This window comes from Balaenoptera musculus, chromosome 18 (genome assembly GCF_009873245.2).
Source record: "Balaenoptera musculus isolate JJ_BM4_2016_0621 chromosome 18, mBalMus1.pri.v3, whole genome shotgun sequence".
Taxonomy (NCBI): Eukaryota; Metazoa; Chordata; class Mammalia; order Artiodactyla; family Balaenopteridae; genus Balaenoptera; species Balaenoptera musculus.
This window is the reverse complement of record NC_045802.1, coordinates 17,944,109-17,962,767: the sequence shown is the minus strand read 5'-3', so window position 1 is coordinate 17,962,767 and position 18,659 is coordinate 17,944,109. Positions and strand designations below refer to the sequence as shown.

The following is an 18,659-nucleotide window of genomic DNA, read 5'->3' as shown; positions in this document are numbered from 1 at the left end:
ACGTATTAGCTTATTTAGATAAAACTGTGAAAGCTATAGGTCTGTTCATCTTTTAAGGAAGAATGAAGCCTCTTAAAGAAAAACATTTTGAACAGTAACTCAGTATACACTGGTGAATGTTTTAAAAACAATTTGCATAGATGCAAATTGCATAGATGTAAAAGCTAGGTAAATAGCTTTTATTTTCCTGTTGGTCTTGTTTTTCTGAGGTGGACTTAGTTTTAAAAAAAACTTTTTTACTTGGAAATAATTTCAAATTTACAAAAAGTTGCAAAAATAAAAATAGTTCAGAGAACACCCATATCATTTACGTGCTCTTTTGCAAGGTCTCTGTCTCTCTCCAGATATATATATATATATATATATATATATATATATATTTCTTTATATGCAATTTTTTTCTGAACCATTTGAGGTTAAGTTACATACATCCTGGCCCTTGATCCCTAAATACTTAAGTGTGTATTTTCTGTCAACTTCATAAATTTACACTGAGAAAATACTTCAGTCTACCATCCACATTCGCATTTTGTAGGTTGGTCCTTATAGCATTTTCCCCTCCAGTACAGGAGCCAGTCTGGGGTCAGGCACTACATTTAGTGGGTCTTGACTCTAGCTTCTTTTACTGAAACATTTCCGCAGCCTTTCTTTATCTTTTATGACCTTGATATTTTTGAAGAATATAGTTTCTCCCTCCACCCTCCTTTTTGATAGAACATTCCTTATTTTGTTTTTGTCTGATGTTTCCTCATGATTAAATTGAGGTTTTGCATTTTTAACTGGACTACTGCACAGGTGGTATTGTGTCCTTCTCAGGGTACCACTTCTGGAAGCACATGCTATCCATATGTCCCTCATTGATGATGTTAATTTTGACCACCTGGTCTATATATGGCCCGAATTTTCCAATGTATAGTTACTGTTTTTTTCCTTCCTGGCAAATAAGCAATTTGTGGGGAAATATTTGAAGATAAAGCTTGCTCTTCATCAAAGTTCCCATTTAAATATAGCATCCATTATTGCTGATATAATTTTACCATGATGGTTGCAAAATGATTCAACAAATCTAATACTCCTTTCACATTTACCAGTCAGCCCACAGCATTCTACTGCAAACAAAGAGCCCTTTCTTCTCCTCTATTTGTCTACTTATTATCTGCATTAACTTATGAATTCCTATGTTTTTCCATTTCTGTATTTACCTTGTTTTCCTGTATTCTTTCTACTATATATGTGTATATTTTGTACATTTTTTTCTGAACCATTTGAATGTAAGTTACACACATCATGACCTTTCACCTCTAAATATTTAAGTCTGTATTTAATTATTTTGGTGTTCGAATTGTCCCAGATTTAGCTAGTGGAAGCACCTTTAGTTTGGGTCCTATGTCTTTGTGGTATGTTTATATCATTTTTTGGGAGTGCTTCTTTGCTTTCTGGTATAATAAGATGTTCCAAGTTTAGCTTGTGCTTACCCTGCCGTAGCCCTGGTGTTACCTTTTTCTCCAAAAAGCCCTGTTTCCTCTTAGTGGAGAATGGTATTAGAGATCAGGGTTAGGTATGCTCATTGCTGCTTCTTGGACCTTTCAGGAGACAGAGCTAGGAAATATATACATATATATGCACATTAAAATATGCATACACTAAGATGTACATATAAATAAAATTAAGCTCATGTATATTATTATTTGTATTATAATTGAGAAGATATCATAGCAGTATTTATAAAGTTCTGAATAAAGTCAGTGAAATCACAATCCACATTAACAACTCATACAATTTTCATGTTCCCTTAGTAAATGTCTGTACATATAATTTTATAGGGTCATAGTGTGAAATAGTTTTCTTTGTCTTTTTCCACTTAACATGTAAGAAGCATCTGAGTTACTATATCATTTTTACAATCTCATTCTAAATTTCTCTGCTATGTATCATTTAGCAGATTCTACCATTCTTTTATTGGTGGACATCTAGGTTGTTTCCAATTTTTTGTTATTATAAATAATTCTGAAGTGAACATTTTTATGTTTTCCTAATTAACTTTCTTATTTATTCGTTTATTTATTAGATGATTTCTCAGAAGTGGGAATAGCAGTTCCCAAAAGGTAGGTATGTTTTGATGGGTTTGATATGTACTGGCACACAGATTAGTCAAACATTTACCAAAGTCCATATCAGAATTGATATATAGAGATGAGAAGTATGTAGTCCCTTGTTAGCAAGGAGCTGAAAGTCTAATGGAAGAAAGATAAATTCTTTAAAAATTATAATTTGAAATGTACAGGAAGAACATTAACCCAGGTAAGGAATAGGTGGCTCCGGAAAGCTTTTTAGGAGGGAGGTGGTGGTTGAGCTGTGTCTTGAAGGATACCTTGGTGAAGCCTTTGAGGAACCAGTGTAAAAGAGAGAGCAGAAATAGGCCATAGAAAGCATTTTAAGCATAATCACTGGAGTCTAAGAAAACAGAGGAGTCAGAAAGAACCTGGCATGGTCAAGAATATTCAGGTAGTTGTGTGATTTGTTGCCTAGGTGCTTTGGAGGAGTTGAGAAAGGTTAGCCTGATCAAGTGGATAGAGGTTAAACTATGAAGGGCCTTACATATCACTTTTATATTGATGCAATTGAAAAATCTTAAACCAATGAGTAATACGATCAGATTTATATTTTAGAAATTCACTTTAACAAGGGTACTGGAGAACAGATTAGAAAATGCAAGAGCGGTGATAGAAAGTCCTGCAGAGGCTATTGTAGTATCTAGGCAAGAAATAAAAAAGTATTTGAACCAAAGAATTAGAAATGATGGTGAAGTGAAGTATAAACAATATTGGATTTACTTACTCAGTATTAACTATGTAACTATTCCCAGGTAACTATTTAGCACCTACTCTGTGTTATGTATCGTTCAAGGTACTGAGCATATAGGGATGAGCGTAACAGCCACAGTTCCTCCCTTTATGGTGTAGTCTACTGAGAGAAACAAGGATTAAGTTAATAATCATACAAATTACAACTGTGATAAGTACTATAGCAGAAAAACACAGGATGCCCTAAAAGCGTACACCACGGGGACCTAACACTGGAGATTTAAGTAAGGCCTTTCTAAGGCGGGACAGTTAAACTGAGACTTAGGAAGGAAGACCACTCTAGGCAAAGGAGCAGTGTATGTTAATGTCCTGAGCAGAAAGGACCAGCCCATGAGGCTAGAGCAGAGTTAGCTAGGATGGAAAAAGTTGGAAGGTAAGACTAAAGAGGTTTAGGAGCCTTTGTATAATACATGGAGAAGAGAGAGAAGGAGGCGTGTAGCAAGACTCCTAGGTTTCTGGTGTGGGCAACTGAGTGTCTCTTGGTACCATTTCCTGAGGGAAAATAGAACAGGTTTGATGGATTTTGATATGTGAAATGTTGATTTTTATATGCCTTTGGGCCAAGTACATCCTTCCATCCTCTGTAGAGATAACTGGATATTAGGATTGGATTTTTGATTTGGAAGTAAGTCTGGAATTTTGAGGAAGGTCTGGTTTGCATGTTGTCTGTAGATTTACTAGTTGACCAATTGTAGATGGTAGTTTAAACTGTGGGATTGGATGAGATCACTGAGGGACGTATGTAGACTGATAAAAAGGTTCAACACAGAATCTTGGAGAACATTGGTAGCTACACAAAAAATGTATACACCGGAAAAAAATTTGCTGTAAATAGTAAAGACACATGACAAACTAAAAAATATTTTTAACATATAAAGTAGGTAAAGGGTTAATATCCTCACTATATAAAGAGATAGGTCTATAAGAAAAATAGAGTTAACCAATACACAATTAGCAAAAGGAGAAAAACAAATACAAGTTTTTCTTGTTTTTCTTTTTCAAATAAGTTCTTGGAGAGGTTTTATTTATTAATCAAACTTTAAGTACTTAAGGAAAGCAGAAGTTATAGAAGTTATAAAATTCTAAATGCTAAATATTTAAGAGACCTTAAAAAGCATCCTTAAAAGTGATTGCTGTTAAAATTTACAAAGACTAACCAGAGTTTCAAGTTGAATTTAAAAGTTAAGGAAGAAGTAAGTTTTTTAGTTCATAACTTTGATAAGAATTTAAATGACCCCTGAATATTCTTTTCAATGCACGAAAGACATTTAAAAAACCTCCGCACATTGATGGTGTGAGTGAGTAAAGGCTGGTGGCAATGTAAATTAAAGCAGACCTTTTGGAAAGTAATTTAGCAATAATAAAAAAGATTATAGAAATAGTCATGTTTTTCCTGCCAGAAATTCCAATTTCAGGAATCTAGGTGAAATAAATCCAAACTATGGAAAAAGATCTATACAGGAAGATGCCCATTCCAGCATATTAAATAAAAGCAAAAAGGGGGGGGGGGTTGGGTTGAAATGTCTAGTAGTAAGATTATTGAGTAAACTGTGGAAAATTCACTGGATTTACTATTAGCTTCATCACAAAATGATGCATACCAACTGGAAAAATGTAAGTGCAAGATGTAGAGGTATAATTAGGATGATTGGAACTACTTCTAAAAACACACAGAGGGAAAATACAAGAAAAAACTTTTAACGCATATCAAGGTTTTCTGATCAAAGCTAAAAAAATAAAAGCCAGTCTAAAATTTGGCATTGTTGACACTGCCAAACTATCTTTCTAAGGAACATTGATAGTCTGTGAGCTAGTCCAGTGATTCTTAAACGTTGAGAATTTGTTGACAGTTACAGATTCTTTCTCTAGAATCATGTGCATAGGTGAACTGTTTGCACGTAATTTTAGAGATGGATGATGGTCGATGGAGTTCCTGAAGAAAGGTAGAGGAAAATGATTCATTTATATGATAGGCATAATAATGGTTCTCCTAAAGATGTCCGTATCCTAATCCCTGGAATCTGTGACTATGTTATGTTACATGGCAAGGAGTTTTCAGGTTGCAGATAGAATTAAGGTTGCTACTCAGATGACCTAAAAATAGATTATCCTGAATTATCTGAGTAGGCTCAATATAATTCCACAATTTTTCTAAATGGGGAAGAGGGAAGCAGAATAGTCAGTGTCAGGGTGGTGAGATGTGAGAAAGACTCAACCAGCTATTGCTGGCTTTGAAGTTAGAAGGGGGCCATGAGCCAAGGAAGGAGGGCAACCTCTAGAAGCTGGAAAAGGCAAGAAAACAGATTCTTTCTTAGATCCTCCAGAAAGGAATGTAGCTCTTGCTGGATCTTAGTTTCCCGAACAATGATTGAACCCCCGGCCACAGCAGTGAAAGTGCCGAGTCCTAACCACTGGACCACCAGGGAATTCCCCAGTTCTGTGAGAGTTTCATAATGGCCTGGATTCTGTCTGTCCTTGTTCTGGGTCTTCAGCATAGTTACTGGCATTAATATTTAACGGGAATGAATGGAACTCAGCAAAGAGAGACAGGATCACCAATTGCTCTGCCACCTGAACAAATTTGAGAATTACTTGTTTTACTCTATTATGTTCTGTGTATTATAATCTGTGAGTTAAAACTGTAAGAATATAAAATGGTAAATATTTGCTCTATATTGATTGTTAAGGCTGTTTTCTGAAATAAATTGATGTTTACTGAGTATCACTTATGAACAAGGTATTTTGTTTTAAGACTGTACTTGTTTATTATCATATATTTAAAACATTGTGCTATAAATAGCTATGCTTAGGATTCTCCCCCTCCAGGAATATTATAACTAGTAAACTAGAAGAATTATAATAAAAGGCAAAAAGAATAAGGTTTAACAATGGCTGGTTTGAAAATGTTTCTAATCTGTGTCATATATCCATAGCTATTTATTTTCTACTATGAGTTTTAAATTTTTCAAATTTAATATTTACCTGATAATTTCAAATTAAGCTTCTAATCAGGTTAGTGTATTGGTAAAAATATTGTATATATGGGTAAAGTACTAAATCTAAGTATTTTTCTGTACTTTTTTTGTTTAACAAATACATCAAAGTACTTTTTTAGGTCTGTGAAGTGGCAGACCTCAAGACAGACAACAACTGTTTCATTAGGTTCACAGTATCTAGTGCACTAATCATAAACCTGTACAACATTTACTGAAATTTGTTGGTAATGTGGTGAGTTTTTCCCACATATTCACCCATTTACATTCCCTTTTTAAAATGCAAGTGTGTCATTTATTTCAGATATTGACAGAATCTTTGTTCTGTGAAGTAAATTTGGTAGTTTCTTTTCCCTGTAGCTAATTGATACATAAAAAAAAGCAATGATAAAATCCTCCTCAGAAGTAAGAGAATGGACTTAGGACATGGGGAGGGGGAAGGGTAAGCTGGGACGAAGTGAGAGAGTGGCATTGACATATACACACTGCCAAATGTAAAATAGATAGCTAGTGGGAAGCAGCCGCATAGCACAGGGAGATAAGCTCGGTGCTTTGTGACCACCTAGAGGGGTGGGATAGGGAGGGTGGGAGGGAGATGCAAGAGGGAGGGGATATGGGGATATATGTATACGTATAGCTGATTCACTTTGTTATACAGCAGAAACTAACACAACAATGTAAAGCAATTATACTTCAATAAAGATGTTAAAAAATAATAATAAAAAAAAGTTACTTAAATGGTTCATAACTATATGCTTTAATTAATTACATATCAGTTTATAAGTACTTTATTATCCATAAATATTTTTGGATGACCCTTTAAAAATCACAAAAGGCAAAAAAAGAAACTATTCTTAGAGTAGTTTCTTTTTAGAGTATGTCCATATTAGTTATAGGGGAGAAAATTTACACATGGATCAGGAAATATACTTCTGTTTGGGGAAATTTACTTTGCATGGTTTAGAGCCCCAGTTTCTGAAAGTCATTTATAACAGATTCGTACATATTTTCAACTCTGATTCTGTTAGGATTATGGAGGTATAAGGTTTTTTTTCTCCTATATAAAGAATTGTTTTGCTTCCACATTCGTGGAACTAACATTATAGGACTGAACTAACATTCATTTACAATTAATAATTGTAATATTTACTGAAGAAGTATGAACTACCCACCTCACAACCCATTACCAATAAGGATACCTGGAAAGGGATAAACCCATTTGTTTGTTATCTACTTTCTAAAAAATTACTGTGAAAATGCTGGCCTTAAATGATATATTAAATACAGTGTTTTGAAACATTGTTTTAAAATAATTTAAATTTCCTTAGTAAAGGAAATTTAGCCTATTCAGGTTTGGAATCGTAGAATCTTAATAGATAAAACACACCTATTTGTAACTGCCCCCTGGAGCTGCTGAGAACAAACTCATTCCCACCTACATGTGATAACCCCTTAAGTATGACTTCTAGTACTTTCAACCACGAGGACAACTGAATCTCCATTCTCCAAACATCTATGATTTTAAACCCCTCACAGTCCTGGTTTCCTTCTCTGGTTGTTCTCCAGTTTAACAGAGCCTGTCTCAAAAAGTGACACCCCAAATGGTAAATCATATACCATATATGGTCTAAAATACACAAGCGTTGGTTAACTTTTTGCCTGGTCATTAAAATGTGTGTATTTGGGGAGCAATTTAAGTAATAAAAAGGACTGGTAAATAATAGTCATGGATCTATTATTGACCCTTTATCAAAGAAAAATTGAATAATAAACCTTACATTGAGTAAAAAATGTTTAAAATGACAACTCATGGCTTTCTCAGAGACTTTTTATTGACTTGGGATCAGCCTTGTCCTGGAAGTTGAGGAGGACAGGAATCTATTAACATTTATTTCTTATTCCTTTCTAGTAAACAGAAGTAAAATTGGGACTCTCTGGTCTCTAGGAGATATGACTGAGGATGTATGACCTGTTCTCTATGACAGTTGAGCCTCATGTTACATTTCTATTCTTAATATGTAAAAAAATTACTTCGTGTAGAACAAATCTATAGGGAAATAAGGAGAATAAAATACAGCACATTCTCTTTTGGCAAAGGAATGCTTACGTTTAAAACAAATTAACTTTTTAAGGCAGCTCTGAAGAAGTAATTTATTTTAAATAGGTGAACAGTTTACAGCTCTTATGGGAACACTTTTTCCTTACTTTTCTTCGTCATAGGATTAGGCCCTATGTTTTTAATTTAACTCCTTTAATTTTTGCTGTTAACATTTAATTTACTTGATGACCCCATACTGTTAACTTTTGACCCAGTGAACTCGGGATGGTATATACAGACCATATACCTGATTTTAAAGAAACTCTTAAAGAAAAATAATGTTTGAAGTGAAACAGAAGATTAAATTCATTTCAATGTTCCATGTAGAGAAGTATCACACATACTTAACCAAAGAACTTTTATCCCCTTTGGAGGATGTATTTTTATAAACATGCGGTTTTTACAATGAGATGTTTATGCCATTGGCAAACCAACCGAAAGCTGATGTGACTGAACTGCAATATTTCTAATAAACTGCAAAACCACTAATACAGTATAGTAGATATGAAACCTTTTCCTGATAAGAAATTCTTATAGCATGTAACTAAATCTAATGGTCCTTCCATCTACCTTTACTTATACCCAATTTCCTTTCCTATCATAAAATTGAAATTCCTAAAGTTGAATCCTTTAGATGTAAAAAATGTTAGTACATATAGTTGTTAATTATGATAAAGTTCAAAGCTTCTTCTAAATTACTTGATGTAAAGATACTTTGTACATAACTTTTATTTGCCCTTAAAACTGGACCTGTGGACTTGCTTTTGAACATTTCCTCCCTAATTATAAAATAATATATGAGTCCTATTATTTATTGAACTGTTTAAAATGCAGCTTAATAATTATTATGGATATCTTCAAATATGCCACATTTACTTTATTCAAAAATGAACAGATAGTTAAGCAATAACTGCTATATGCTAAACACCTTTATGTACAGGGGTATTAACAAGCCTTCTAATCTCTGGAAATAGTGCAAGCTATATATGTTTCTGTATAAAACTTCATGGTTTGCTAATAAGGTATCATGGTTGTTGTTTCTTAATTTAAATACTAAGGGAATGTTATAAAAGGTGTTTTAATTTCATTTTATTTTTTAAATAAATGGAAGTATTTTTGTGTGTTTTTACAGCCGTGGAGGGAAATAATGAGATTTTGCACTAGGGAAGTAATGCTTGGAATAGAGGTTAAAATAAGGTAAGAAAGCAGGTCTTAAGTGAGTAAATGGAGTGAAAAAAGCTGGAGTGGTAAGCAGTTGTGGTCAGAGATCAAGATATTGGAGTCTAAGGCCATGGAGTAATTCCTTGGTGTGTGGCTCTGGGTCTGGAAGGCTGAATGGAGTGGTTGTAAGATGGTGGAGTTCAGGGTTGTTGGATTGGTTGTCTGTATGGACATGGAAATGGCGCACAATAGCAGAAAATGCAGGGGAGGTGGAAACTGGCAGCCAAGTGCCCAAGTCCTCGATGAGTAAGGGAGGGAGTGACTGGGCAATTAAGTAATGACAATGAAAGAGAGGAACAAGGAATAAAAAATTTCCAAGACTGTTAATCATGCCCACAAATGAAGAGTCATGAGGGCAAGGACTAGGTCTTATTTAATGCTGCCAATATTTGTTGAATTAATGAATAAACCAATGATGACCTTATCATTTTGAATAGTATTTATTCATGTTGAATAAGTATTTCTGAAAACTTTGTGTTTTTCTATTATAAGAAATTGGTATTAAAGAAGATACAAATGGGCAAGAGGTAGAAAAAGGTGAATAATCCCACACCCAGAAATAACCACTATTAACCCCCATTATTAAATTTTCACACCTGTTTTTTGTTCATATATATTTCCTAGCAGTAAATATTCAAGTATAATGTACTTTAATGACTGAATAAGTATTCTACTATAGAATATAAGGATGTACCATAAGCAGTTTCTTATTTGGGAGTATTTATATTGATGCCTACCAGTTTTTCTCTACTGGTAAAAGGAACAATGTATCAATAATAGTTAAATTTTTGCCTTATTTATTTCCTTAGGATTCAGTCTTAGAAGTGGATTTTCTGGTAGGGTCTTCATAATGAGCCTATTTATCTTTATTTTAGGTCTACTTCTAACAGGCTTGTTTATGTGCATTCTTATTCTATCCTGGATTGGAATCAGAAAATTGGACAGTGTTGCAGGTTCTGACTGATGCAGGCACACCGACAGTGATTAAAGTGAGAACTGGTAAGTATAAGTTCTTCTTCACAGGAATAATGATGGGTGTTTTAAAAACTTGGAATCAAGTACACTTTTCATGATTACAATAAGAAATGATTCATGAGCTGAATAACAGGATATAGTGGTCAGTTCAGAAATACATATTCAAATTAAATAAAAACCTCTATGAATAACCTACATTTGTTGACAGCATCCAATTTTAGGAGAGATTTTAAAAAATCGTGAATAGGGACTTCCATGGTGGTCCAGTGTGGTAAAGAATCCGCCTTCCAATGCAAGGGACGCGGGTTCGATCCCTGGTCAGGGAACTAAGATTCCACGTGCCGCGGGACAACTAAGCCTGCGTGCCACAACTGCTAAGCCCAAGCGCCTCAACTAGAGAACCCACGTGCTGCAAACTGCAGAGCCCACGTGCCACAACTAGAGAGAGAAAACCTGCGTGCCACAACTAGAGAGAAGCCTGTGAGCCACAACGGAGATCCCACGTGCAGCAACTAGGACCCGACGCAGCCAAAACAAAATTGTGAAGAGTCATCAAAGTCACTGCTCCTCAAGACTTTTTCACAAACGTGTGGTTTGGTTAATAGCAGAGAAGAGTGAATAATAGCCCTAGAAGCTTGGTCCCAAGATAGAATTTTCTTTAGTTTCACATTTTATCTTAAATTTAAAATGAATGTGCATTGTATATCGTAATAGTACTATGGTTAGTATAAATACCACGCCACGTGGTATACATTTATACCACGGTTAGTATAAATGTTAGTGTGCCACAACTACTGAGCTTGTGCGCTTCAACTGGAGAGCCCGTGTGCTGCAAACTACAGAGCCCATGCACCACAACTACTGAGCCCGAGTGCCACAACTAGAGAGAAGCCCGCATGCAGCAACAAAGAGCCCGTGGGCTGCAACTAAAGACCCGACACAGCCATAAAAATAAATAAATAAATAAATATTAAAAAAAAAGAAAATCGACTGTTTAAACAAAAATAATCACAATGTATAATGGGGGTTACAACATGCATAAGTAAAATATATGATAACAATAGCATAAAGGGCAGGAGGGGAAAAACAGAAGTATAATATTTGCTATATGTGAAGTGGTATAATATCACTTGAAAGTAGGCTGTGATAAGTTATATGTGTAGACTATAAACCCTCAAGCAACCAGCAGAATAATAAAACATTATTAGGTAATAAGCCAACAAATGAGAAAAAATGGAACCATAAAAAATTCAATCTGAAAGAAGGCAGAAAAAGGAATAAAGGAACAATAAACAAATGGAACATAGGACAAAAGGAACAAATAGAAAACAGTAAGATGATAGACTTAAATCTAATCATATCAATAATCACATTAAATGTAAATGATCTAAAAATCCTTATTAAAAGGCAGAACTTATCAGATTGATAGAAAGACCCAACACACTTTACATATGAAAAGACAAAAACATTAAGAATGAAAGGATGGAAAAAGATATACCATGCTGTTGTCACCCTAGTCGAAAGAAAACTGGTGTGGCTAGATTAACATATAGAAACAAAGTAAGATTTCAAAGTGAAGAATATTACCGGAGATAATGAAGGTCATTTCATGATAATAAAGGGGCCAGTTAATCAGGAGTACATAACAGTCCTAAATGTTTATGCCCCAAATAACAGTAGGTTCAAATTATGTGAAGCAAAAAATGATAGAACTGCAAGGAGAAACAGAAACATCTACAATTATAGTCAGAGATTTCAGTACCCCTCTTTCAATAATTGCTAGAACAAGTTGAAACCTAGCAAGGATATAGTAAACTTAAACAACACTACCCACCAATATTACCTAATTAACTTTCCTAGAACATTCCACTTACAGTAGTAGAAAACACATTCTCTTTAACATGAAACATTTACCCAGAGTGAGCATATTCTAGGCCAGGGGTGAGCACACTATTGCCCTGGGGCCAAATCTAGCCTGGTTTTGTATTGGCCTATGACCTAAGAATGGTTTTCACATTTTGAAAGATTTCTAAAAAAAAAAAAAAAATTGACAGAGACTGTATGTGGCCCACAAAGCTTAAAATATTTACTATCTGACCCTTTACAGAAAAAGTTTGCTGACCTTTGTTTTAGGTCATAAAACATGTCTCAGTATATTTTAAAGGATTCAAGTCATGCTGAAGTATGACCTGACCACAAAGGAATTAAATAAGAAATCAATAACAGAAAGCTACCTGGAAAATCCCCAAATATTTTGAAACAAAATAACATGCTTTTATATAATCCATTGATTAAAGAAGGACTCAAAAGTGAAATTAGAAAGTATTTTGAACTGAAGGAAATAAAAATACAACATATCAAATTCTGAATAAATGAAATGCCTATATTAGAAAATACAAAAAATATCTCAAATCAATGACCTCAACTTGATGTTAAGATACTAGAAAAAAAAGAGCAAGTTAAACACAAAGAAACAAAAAATAAATCATGAAATAATAAAGATCAAAGTAGAAATCAATGAAATGGAAAACAAAAATCAATTGAGAATATCTGTGGAATGAAAGCCTGGTTCCTTGAGGTCAGTAAAGTTGATAAACTTTTAGCCAGACTAGTCAGGAAAAACAACAAAAAAAAAGAAGACACGTATCAGGAAGACAAGTAATCAGGAATGAGAGGAGGTGACATCATTACAAATTCTACAAATACTGAAAGGATAATAAGGGGATATTATGAACAACTTTAGGCAAAAAAAATAAAAAGAGTCAACAACTTAGATGAAATGGCCAAAGTCCTTGAAAGACATAAACTACCAAAGCTCATTCAAGAAGAAATAGATAACCTGAATGGTCATTTGTCTGTTGAATTATTAGTTTAAAATATTCCCACAAAGAAAACTTCTGGTCCATAGCGCTTCACTGACAAATCCTTCCAAACATTTAGGAAAAAAAATAATACCAGTTACACTCTTCCAGAAACGTGAAGAGGAGGGAATACTTCCCAACTTGTTCTTTGAAGCCAGCATTACCCTGATACCCAAACCACACAAAGACATAACAAGAAAACTCAGGCCAATCCCCCTCATAAACGTGTAAAAATTCTAAACAAAATTTTATCAAAATCCAACCATATATAAGAAGGATAGTATTATTGAGTGGGGTTTATCCCAAGAATACAGGATTGGTTTTAACATTCAAAAATCAATGAGTATAATTCACCATATTAAACTAAAAAAGAAAAATTGATCATCTTAATAGATGTAGAAGAAAATTTGACAAAACCCAATTTTCATTTCTGATTTTAAAAACTCTCAGCAAACTAGGAACGCAAGGATACTTCTTCAACCAGATAAAGGGTATCTACACAAAACCTATAGATAACCTCATACCTACTGATGAAAGACTGCATGCTTTCTAAGATCAGGAACAATACAAGGATTTCTGCTCTTATCACTTTTATTCAGTATTGGAGGTTCTGACCAGTACAATCAGGAAAGAAAAGGAATAAAACAATTTCAGATTGGAAAAGAGAAAATAAAACTGACATAATCGTCCATCTATTCCACTTGATGGAATTGACAAAAAGCTGCCAGAATAAGTGAGTTTAGCAAGATTGTAGGATACAAGATCAATATATAACAGTCATTTATATTACTACATTCTAGCACCAAACAATTAAAAATGGAAGTACAAAAAATATAGAACATTTACAATAGCATAAAAAATATGAAGTTCTTAGGAATAAATCTGAAAAAGGCATGAAAGACCTGTACACTGAAAACTACAAATGATACTGAGAGGAATTAAAGATGATTTAAATAATTGGAGAGATTTACCTGGCTCATGGGTTCATATTGTTAAGATGTCAGTTCTCCCCAAATTGATCTAAAGGTTCAGTACAGTCCAAATAAAAATTTCAGTAGGCTTAAAAAAAAAAAGCTGAGAAGCTGATTCTAAAATTTGTATAGAAATGCAAAAGATCTAGAATAGCCAAAACAATTAAGTTTTATTTATTTTTTTGTTTACTTATTTATTGCTTTTAGGTAACTTTTGGAGGCAAAGTAGGACTTAAGAAAGGTAGCATTGGTGACCACCCAGAGGGGTGGGATAGGGAGGGTGGGAGGGAGATGCAAGAGGGAGGAGATACGGGGGTGTATATATATGTATAGCTGATTCACTTTGTTATAAAGCAGAAACTAACACACCATTATAAAGCAATTATACTCCAATAAAGATGTTAAAAAAAAAAAAAGAAAAGTAGCATTGGAATCAGACAGATCTGGACTTAAATCCTAGCTCTGCCCACTTACTATCTACGTTATCTTGAAGATATAACTTTACTTGGGCCTCGGTTCTGCCCATCTGTGAAATGGGTTAATAATACCTCAAGAAGCTGTTGTGAATATTAAATGAAATAATAAATATCTGAGCACTTAACACAGTGTCCGACATACAGCATGTACTAAATAAATGTTCCATCGCTAGCTACTATGAAGATACTTCTACATAAATGTAGGAATCCAAAGCCATATTAGATTAGATAATGGTAAGATGCTGAATATATTTTATGATATAATCTTCTGTTTACAGAAATCGTATCACAAAAACCCTTAGTTCAGGGAGGGTCAAACTTGATCCTTTGCTATTTAAAGAAACATGTAGGGTAGCACATTCTAAAATTGAACCTTCTTTAAAGGTGCTTTTTTATTTAGTTCCATAGCCAAGATTTGCTTTGGGGATGGAAATTCATGTTGGCCTGACAGTTTTACATTAAAACAAGCCCCACATTTAAGGGCTAAATAGTTTGGATGACTTGCATTAATGTACCTTTTATACTTTTTGAAGCCATAGCCTTTATACGGGAGTACCATAGTCGAAGAAAAGTTGTAGGTATTTATTTTGTGTGTTTTATCTTAAGGCACATAATTTGTTTAAGTTGGCTAGGAGGACATTCAATTAAAAATTCAGAACACTGAGTGAAATAATCCAGAGAAACAAAGTCTTTTAATTTTATTCATTCAGTTTGTTATTCTCACCCACTAAGGGGTCAGCTAAAATGAAGAGATAATGTTTAATAAAGGACAGCTTTGTCTGACCTGAAGGAAAGAGTTCCAAAGCTAGATTACCTCTTTTGAAGTTGCTTTGAAATTGCTTCCTCATCTTACAATCAAAGTTCATATGCAGCCATTTGATGTTGTTTATTGCATTCCCTTTTTAGCCCATAGGGTTTCAATCTATTTCTGTATAATGATGACTTTCACATGTCATCAGTAGCTTATTGAGAAAGCTTGAGTCCTCTGTCTTCTAGTGATATCCCACTTAGATCTGACATTAAGTTCATTTTTTTCTTTCAAGCTATTTTTTCCAAATTTCTTGGCTATTGTTGGTGACAACACAAATTTTGGGACCTTCAAACTTAAAATCTTAGGTTCATTTCCTTCTTTCCCTCCCATAGGTAAACAATTGCTAAACTTGTTACTTCTTACAGCTACTTCTCTACAGTGGTACTTGATATAGCCCTTTTCATTTTTAAAATTGCCCATTTAATCCAAGCTCTTAAATGTCAAGTTTGTATTGTAGCCTCTTGTATTGTATTGTATTGTATAGAATTATATTGCAGCCTCTTGGTAGTCTCCCTAGCCCCCATCCTATCTTATCCCCTTCCCCACTGGTCTACACAAAACATAAAATACTTTCCATCAAACACTCTGTAGAGAAGTATTGCTCGGTGAATACGGAAAACCTGATTAAGTAGAAAAAAGGAATTTAACTGGAATCTCCCTTCCTTTCAGTGATTCTACTTGAAAGGAACGGAGGAGAGCAGAACCTTCAGGTATTGAATCACGACTTTGACAAATACCGAATGGGAGACGTGGCTGGCAAGAGACTGATAATATACGATAGAAACCATTGGAAAGATAAAAGGAGCCATAAAATTCAGCTTCTGCTAGCCATTCTTTCCCTTTTTGCTCTCCATACACCTCAGCTGGGAATCTTTATATGTGCAGTATTTATTTGGCTTGTGTTATCCTGGTCATTATAAAGTTATCTAGGAGGCTAAGAGAGCTGACCAACTGAGAGGGGAAAGCAGTCTGTTCTGACCGTGATGACAAAAGGAGTTCAAGTCATACCAAACATCTTTCTCCCATTTAGAAACATCCTAGTATTTAAGACCTAGTATTTCATTTCTCTGTACTCCCATATTTGTGTTCTCTGTTCTTATCGGGTCTGTGAGATGACCTGCCTATTCCTGCTCTGCAGTAGTTCTGTATATTGTTGCATCTCTAGTGCCTCGAACAGTGCCTAGCACATAGCACATAGGAAGCACTCAGTAAATATTTGATGAATGAATGAATGGTTGTCTTTTTTCTCTGGCAATCCAAACCCATTGCCACTTGGGAAAATCCACATGAGATTTTCCGATTCCACTAAGTTTCTGTCCATATCAACCTAGTTTTAAATCACTTCATTTTGCACATCCTCTTAGCAATTATTTGTAGTTTGTACTTGATTAATATACTCTTATTATGTTACTTTTCACATATTCCTATATCTTTTCTATATATGTTGTATTTTCAACTAAAAGATAATGCGTCAAGTGTTAAATACTGTATGTGCTGTTCAACAATGCCTCATGTGCTGCAGAAAGATAGACCCTCAGTAGATGGGCAGGCTACCTACCTCCTTTTGAAACATATTCCCTGGATCAGTGTGATCTGCCTTGAAAGGGAGTTTAGATACATAGGTTCTGTTTTTTTGTATTTCACTCATATATTGTGTGACTTTGAGCAAATTCATTCCTTCAGTGTTCAGTTTAAGAACAAATTAAGAAAAGAAATAGTTTCCTAAAGAAAAACATTTTAGAGTTACAAAAGCATTTGTATGTTGGTAACATTTCTCCAGAAATATTTAATGTAATATACAAGTCTGGACTGGTCAATTTTAATCTTTCCTTGGAATTTCCATAGAAAAGTCCATGTAGCAGAGACACTGAAATAATGTTATATAGAAAATATTAACTACAGAAAGAACCATAGCTTCTTCATAGGGAAGAACCAGAGATAATATCCTGGATTTTTGCAGTATTTAAGCTACTCCTTAGTTGTCTCACAAAGGAATTTAGTGCAGAGGAACACATTCAAGGAATTACTGAGGTTCAGAATAAGACTGTACAAAGTGTAAGAGTGTTTTCTTTAATAGTTTCTATAATAGTTTTCAAATAGTTAAATTAAGAGTCATTCATTCTCTGGCCTCTTTCTCCATCTACACTGTCTTCTGGTGACAATAAAGTGCACCCTATACATGAAAGCAATTTCTAACAATGTCAAATAAACAGCAGTTTCTAGGTCATTTCCATTGCTTCCTCCATGAAAATGTACAACATTTAGGTTATTCCATGTATTTCCCCCATGCCCCAAAATTGTTAGGTTGCCAGAGAAAACTGATCAGGTAATGAATTACTGTTTGCCTTCAGGTAGTCATTCTAAGTACATACAAAATCAGACATTAACATGAAAATATGAGGGGAAGAAAAACATCAAACCACAGAATTCAGTTTTAGTTTTACTGACATTTATATACCACACTTCCTGTTTATGATTTCAAAAGTGCAGCCATGCAGTGCTTCTATTAAAAACTGAGTAATTGGGAACACTTTTGAGGATTAAAATGGCAACTTAAAGGAAAAAAACCCCACTAAATTTACTGTTTGTGGAATTGTTATCTTTGTTGTGTAAAAAGTTGAATATTTTTCAAACATCATTTACTAATAGTGTAATTAAAAGGGAACTTGATGGCCTTGTGCCTTTAAAACAAGCAGCCCAGTTGAGAGTCTTAGTTCTGAATTTGACTAGTTGATGGGATAAGGAAACCAAGCCAACGCCCTTCTAATCTATATCTATCTATATCTATATATCTATAAAGGTAATTCTTGCAAACATTTGCTTTTTTCCCCTCATTCTGAGATTTCAGTTGACTGTTGTTATGCATTAATTTACAATTAGTTCTGGCTGAAGGAGGGAAAGGGTAGAAGTGAATACAATTCTTAAATGAAAGGTCCTTTCTTCCACTACTAACTTATTCTATTTGAAGCATAATTGTTTGAGTTAATTTAATTTTGGCGATCACTTCAGAATGTGTGTGTGTGTGTGTGTGTGTGTGTGTGTGTGTGTATGTGGAGAGAGAGCACCCAAGTGAGCAGTGGCTGCTAGCTAGACATCAAAATCCATGTTCTCACTTCTTCTTGGCCATACAGATAAGCTTATTCCCAGCCTCCCTTGCAGTTAGCTGTGGACATGTGACTTAAGTTCCAGCCAATGGAATGAGAATGGAAGTTATATGTACTACTTTGAGTCCCCGCCCCTAAAAACTCCCCTTCCTACGGGCTGAAAGAGAAAAGACCCCCAGGGAGATCTTGGAACTTTGGTACTGAAAGCTTAGGTACAGAAAGACCTTGAAAACTAAGTACTGAAGTACTTGTTAATTTTAGCAAGAAACAAACTTGAGCCATTAT

The 18,659-nt window shown here is 34.5% G+C and overlaps 2 long non-coding RNA genes across 4 annotated transcripts in view; one reads left to right on the top strand and one right to left on the bottom strand.

The window, feature by feature from the left end:
- LOC118884273 overlaps nt 1–18,659 on the bottom strand; it is a 68,568-nt gene that overhangs the window by 33,439 nt on the left and 16,470 nt on the right. The window lies entirely within an intron of this gene.
- LOC118884275 overlaps nt 1–18,659 on the top strand; it is a 33,200-nt gene that overhangs the window by 3,041 nt on the left and 11,500 nt on the right. For 2 of the 3 annotated variants that reach the window (XR_005017253.1, XR_005017255.1), the window contains exons 2-3: nt 2,069–2,105; nt 10,052–10,175. This is a non-coding gene — a long non-coding RNA (uncharacterized LOC118884275). The remainder of the gene's footprint in view (nt 1–2,068; nt 2,106–10,051; nt 10,176–18,659) is intronic. The other variant, XR_005017254.1, reaches the window with a different exon arrangement.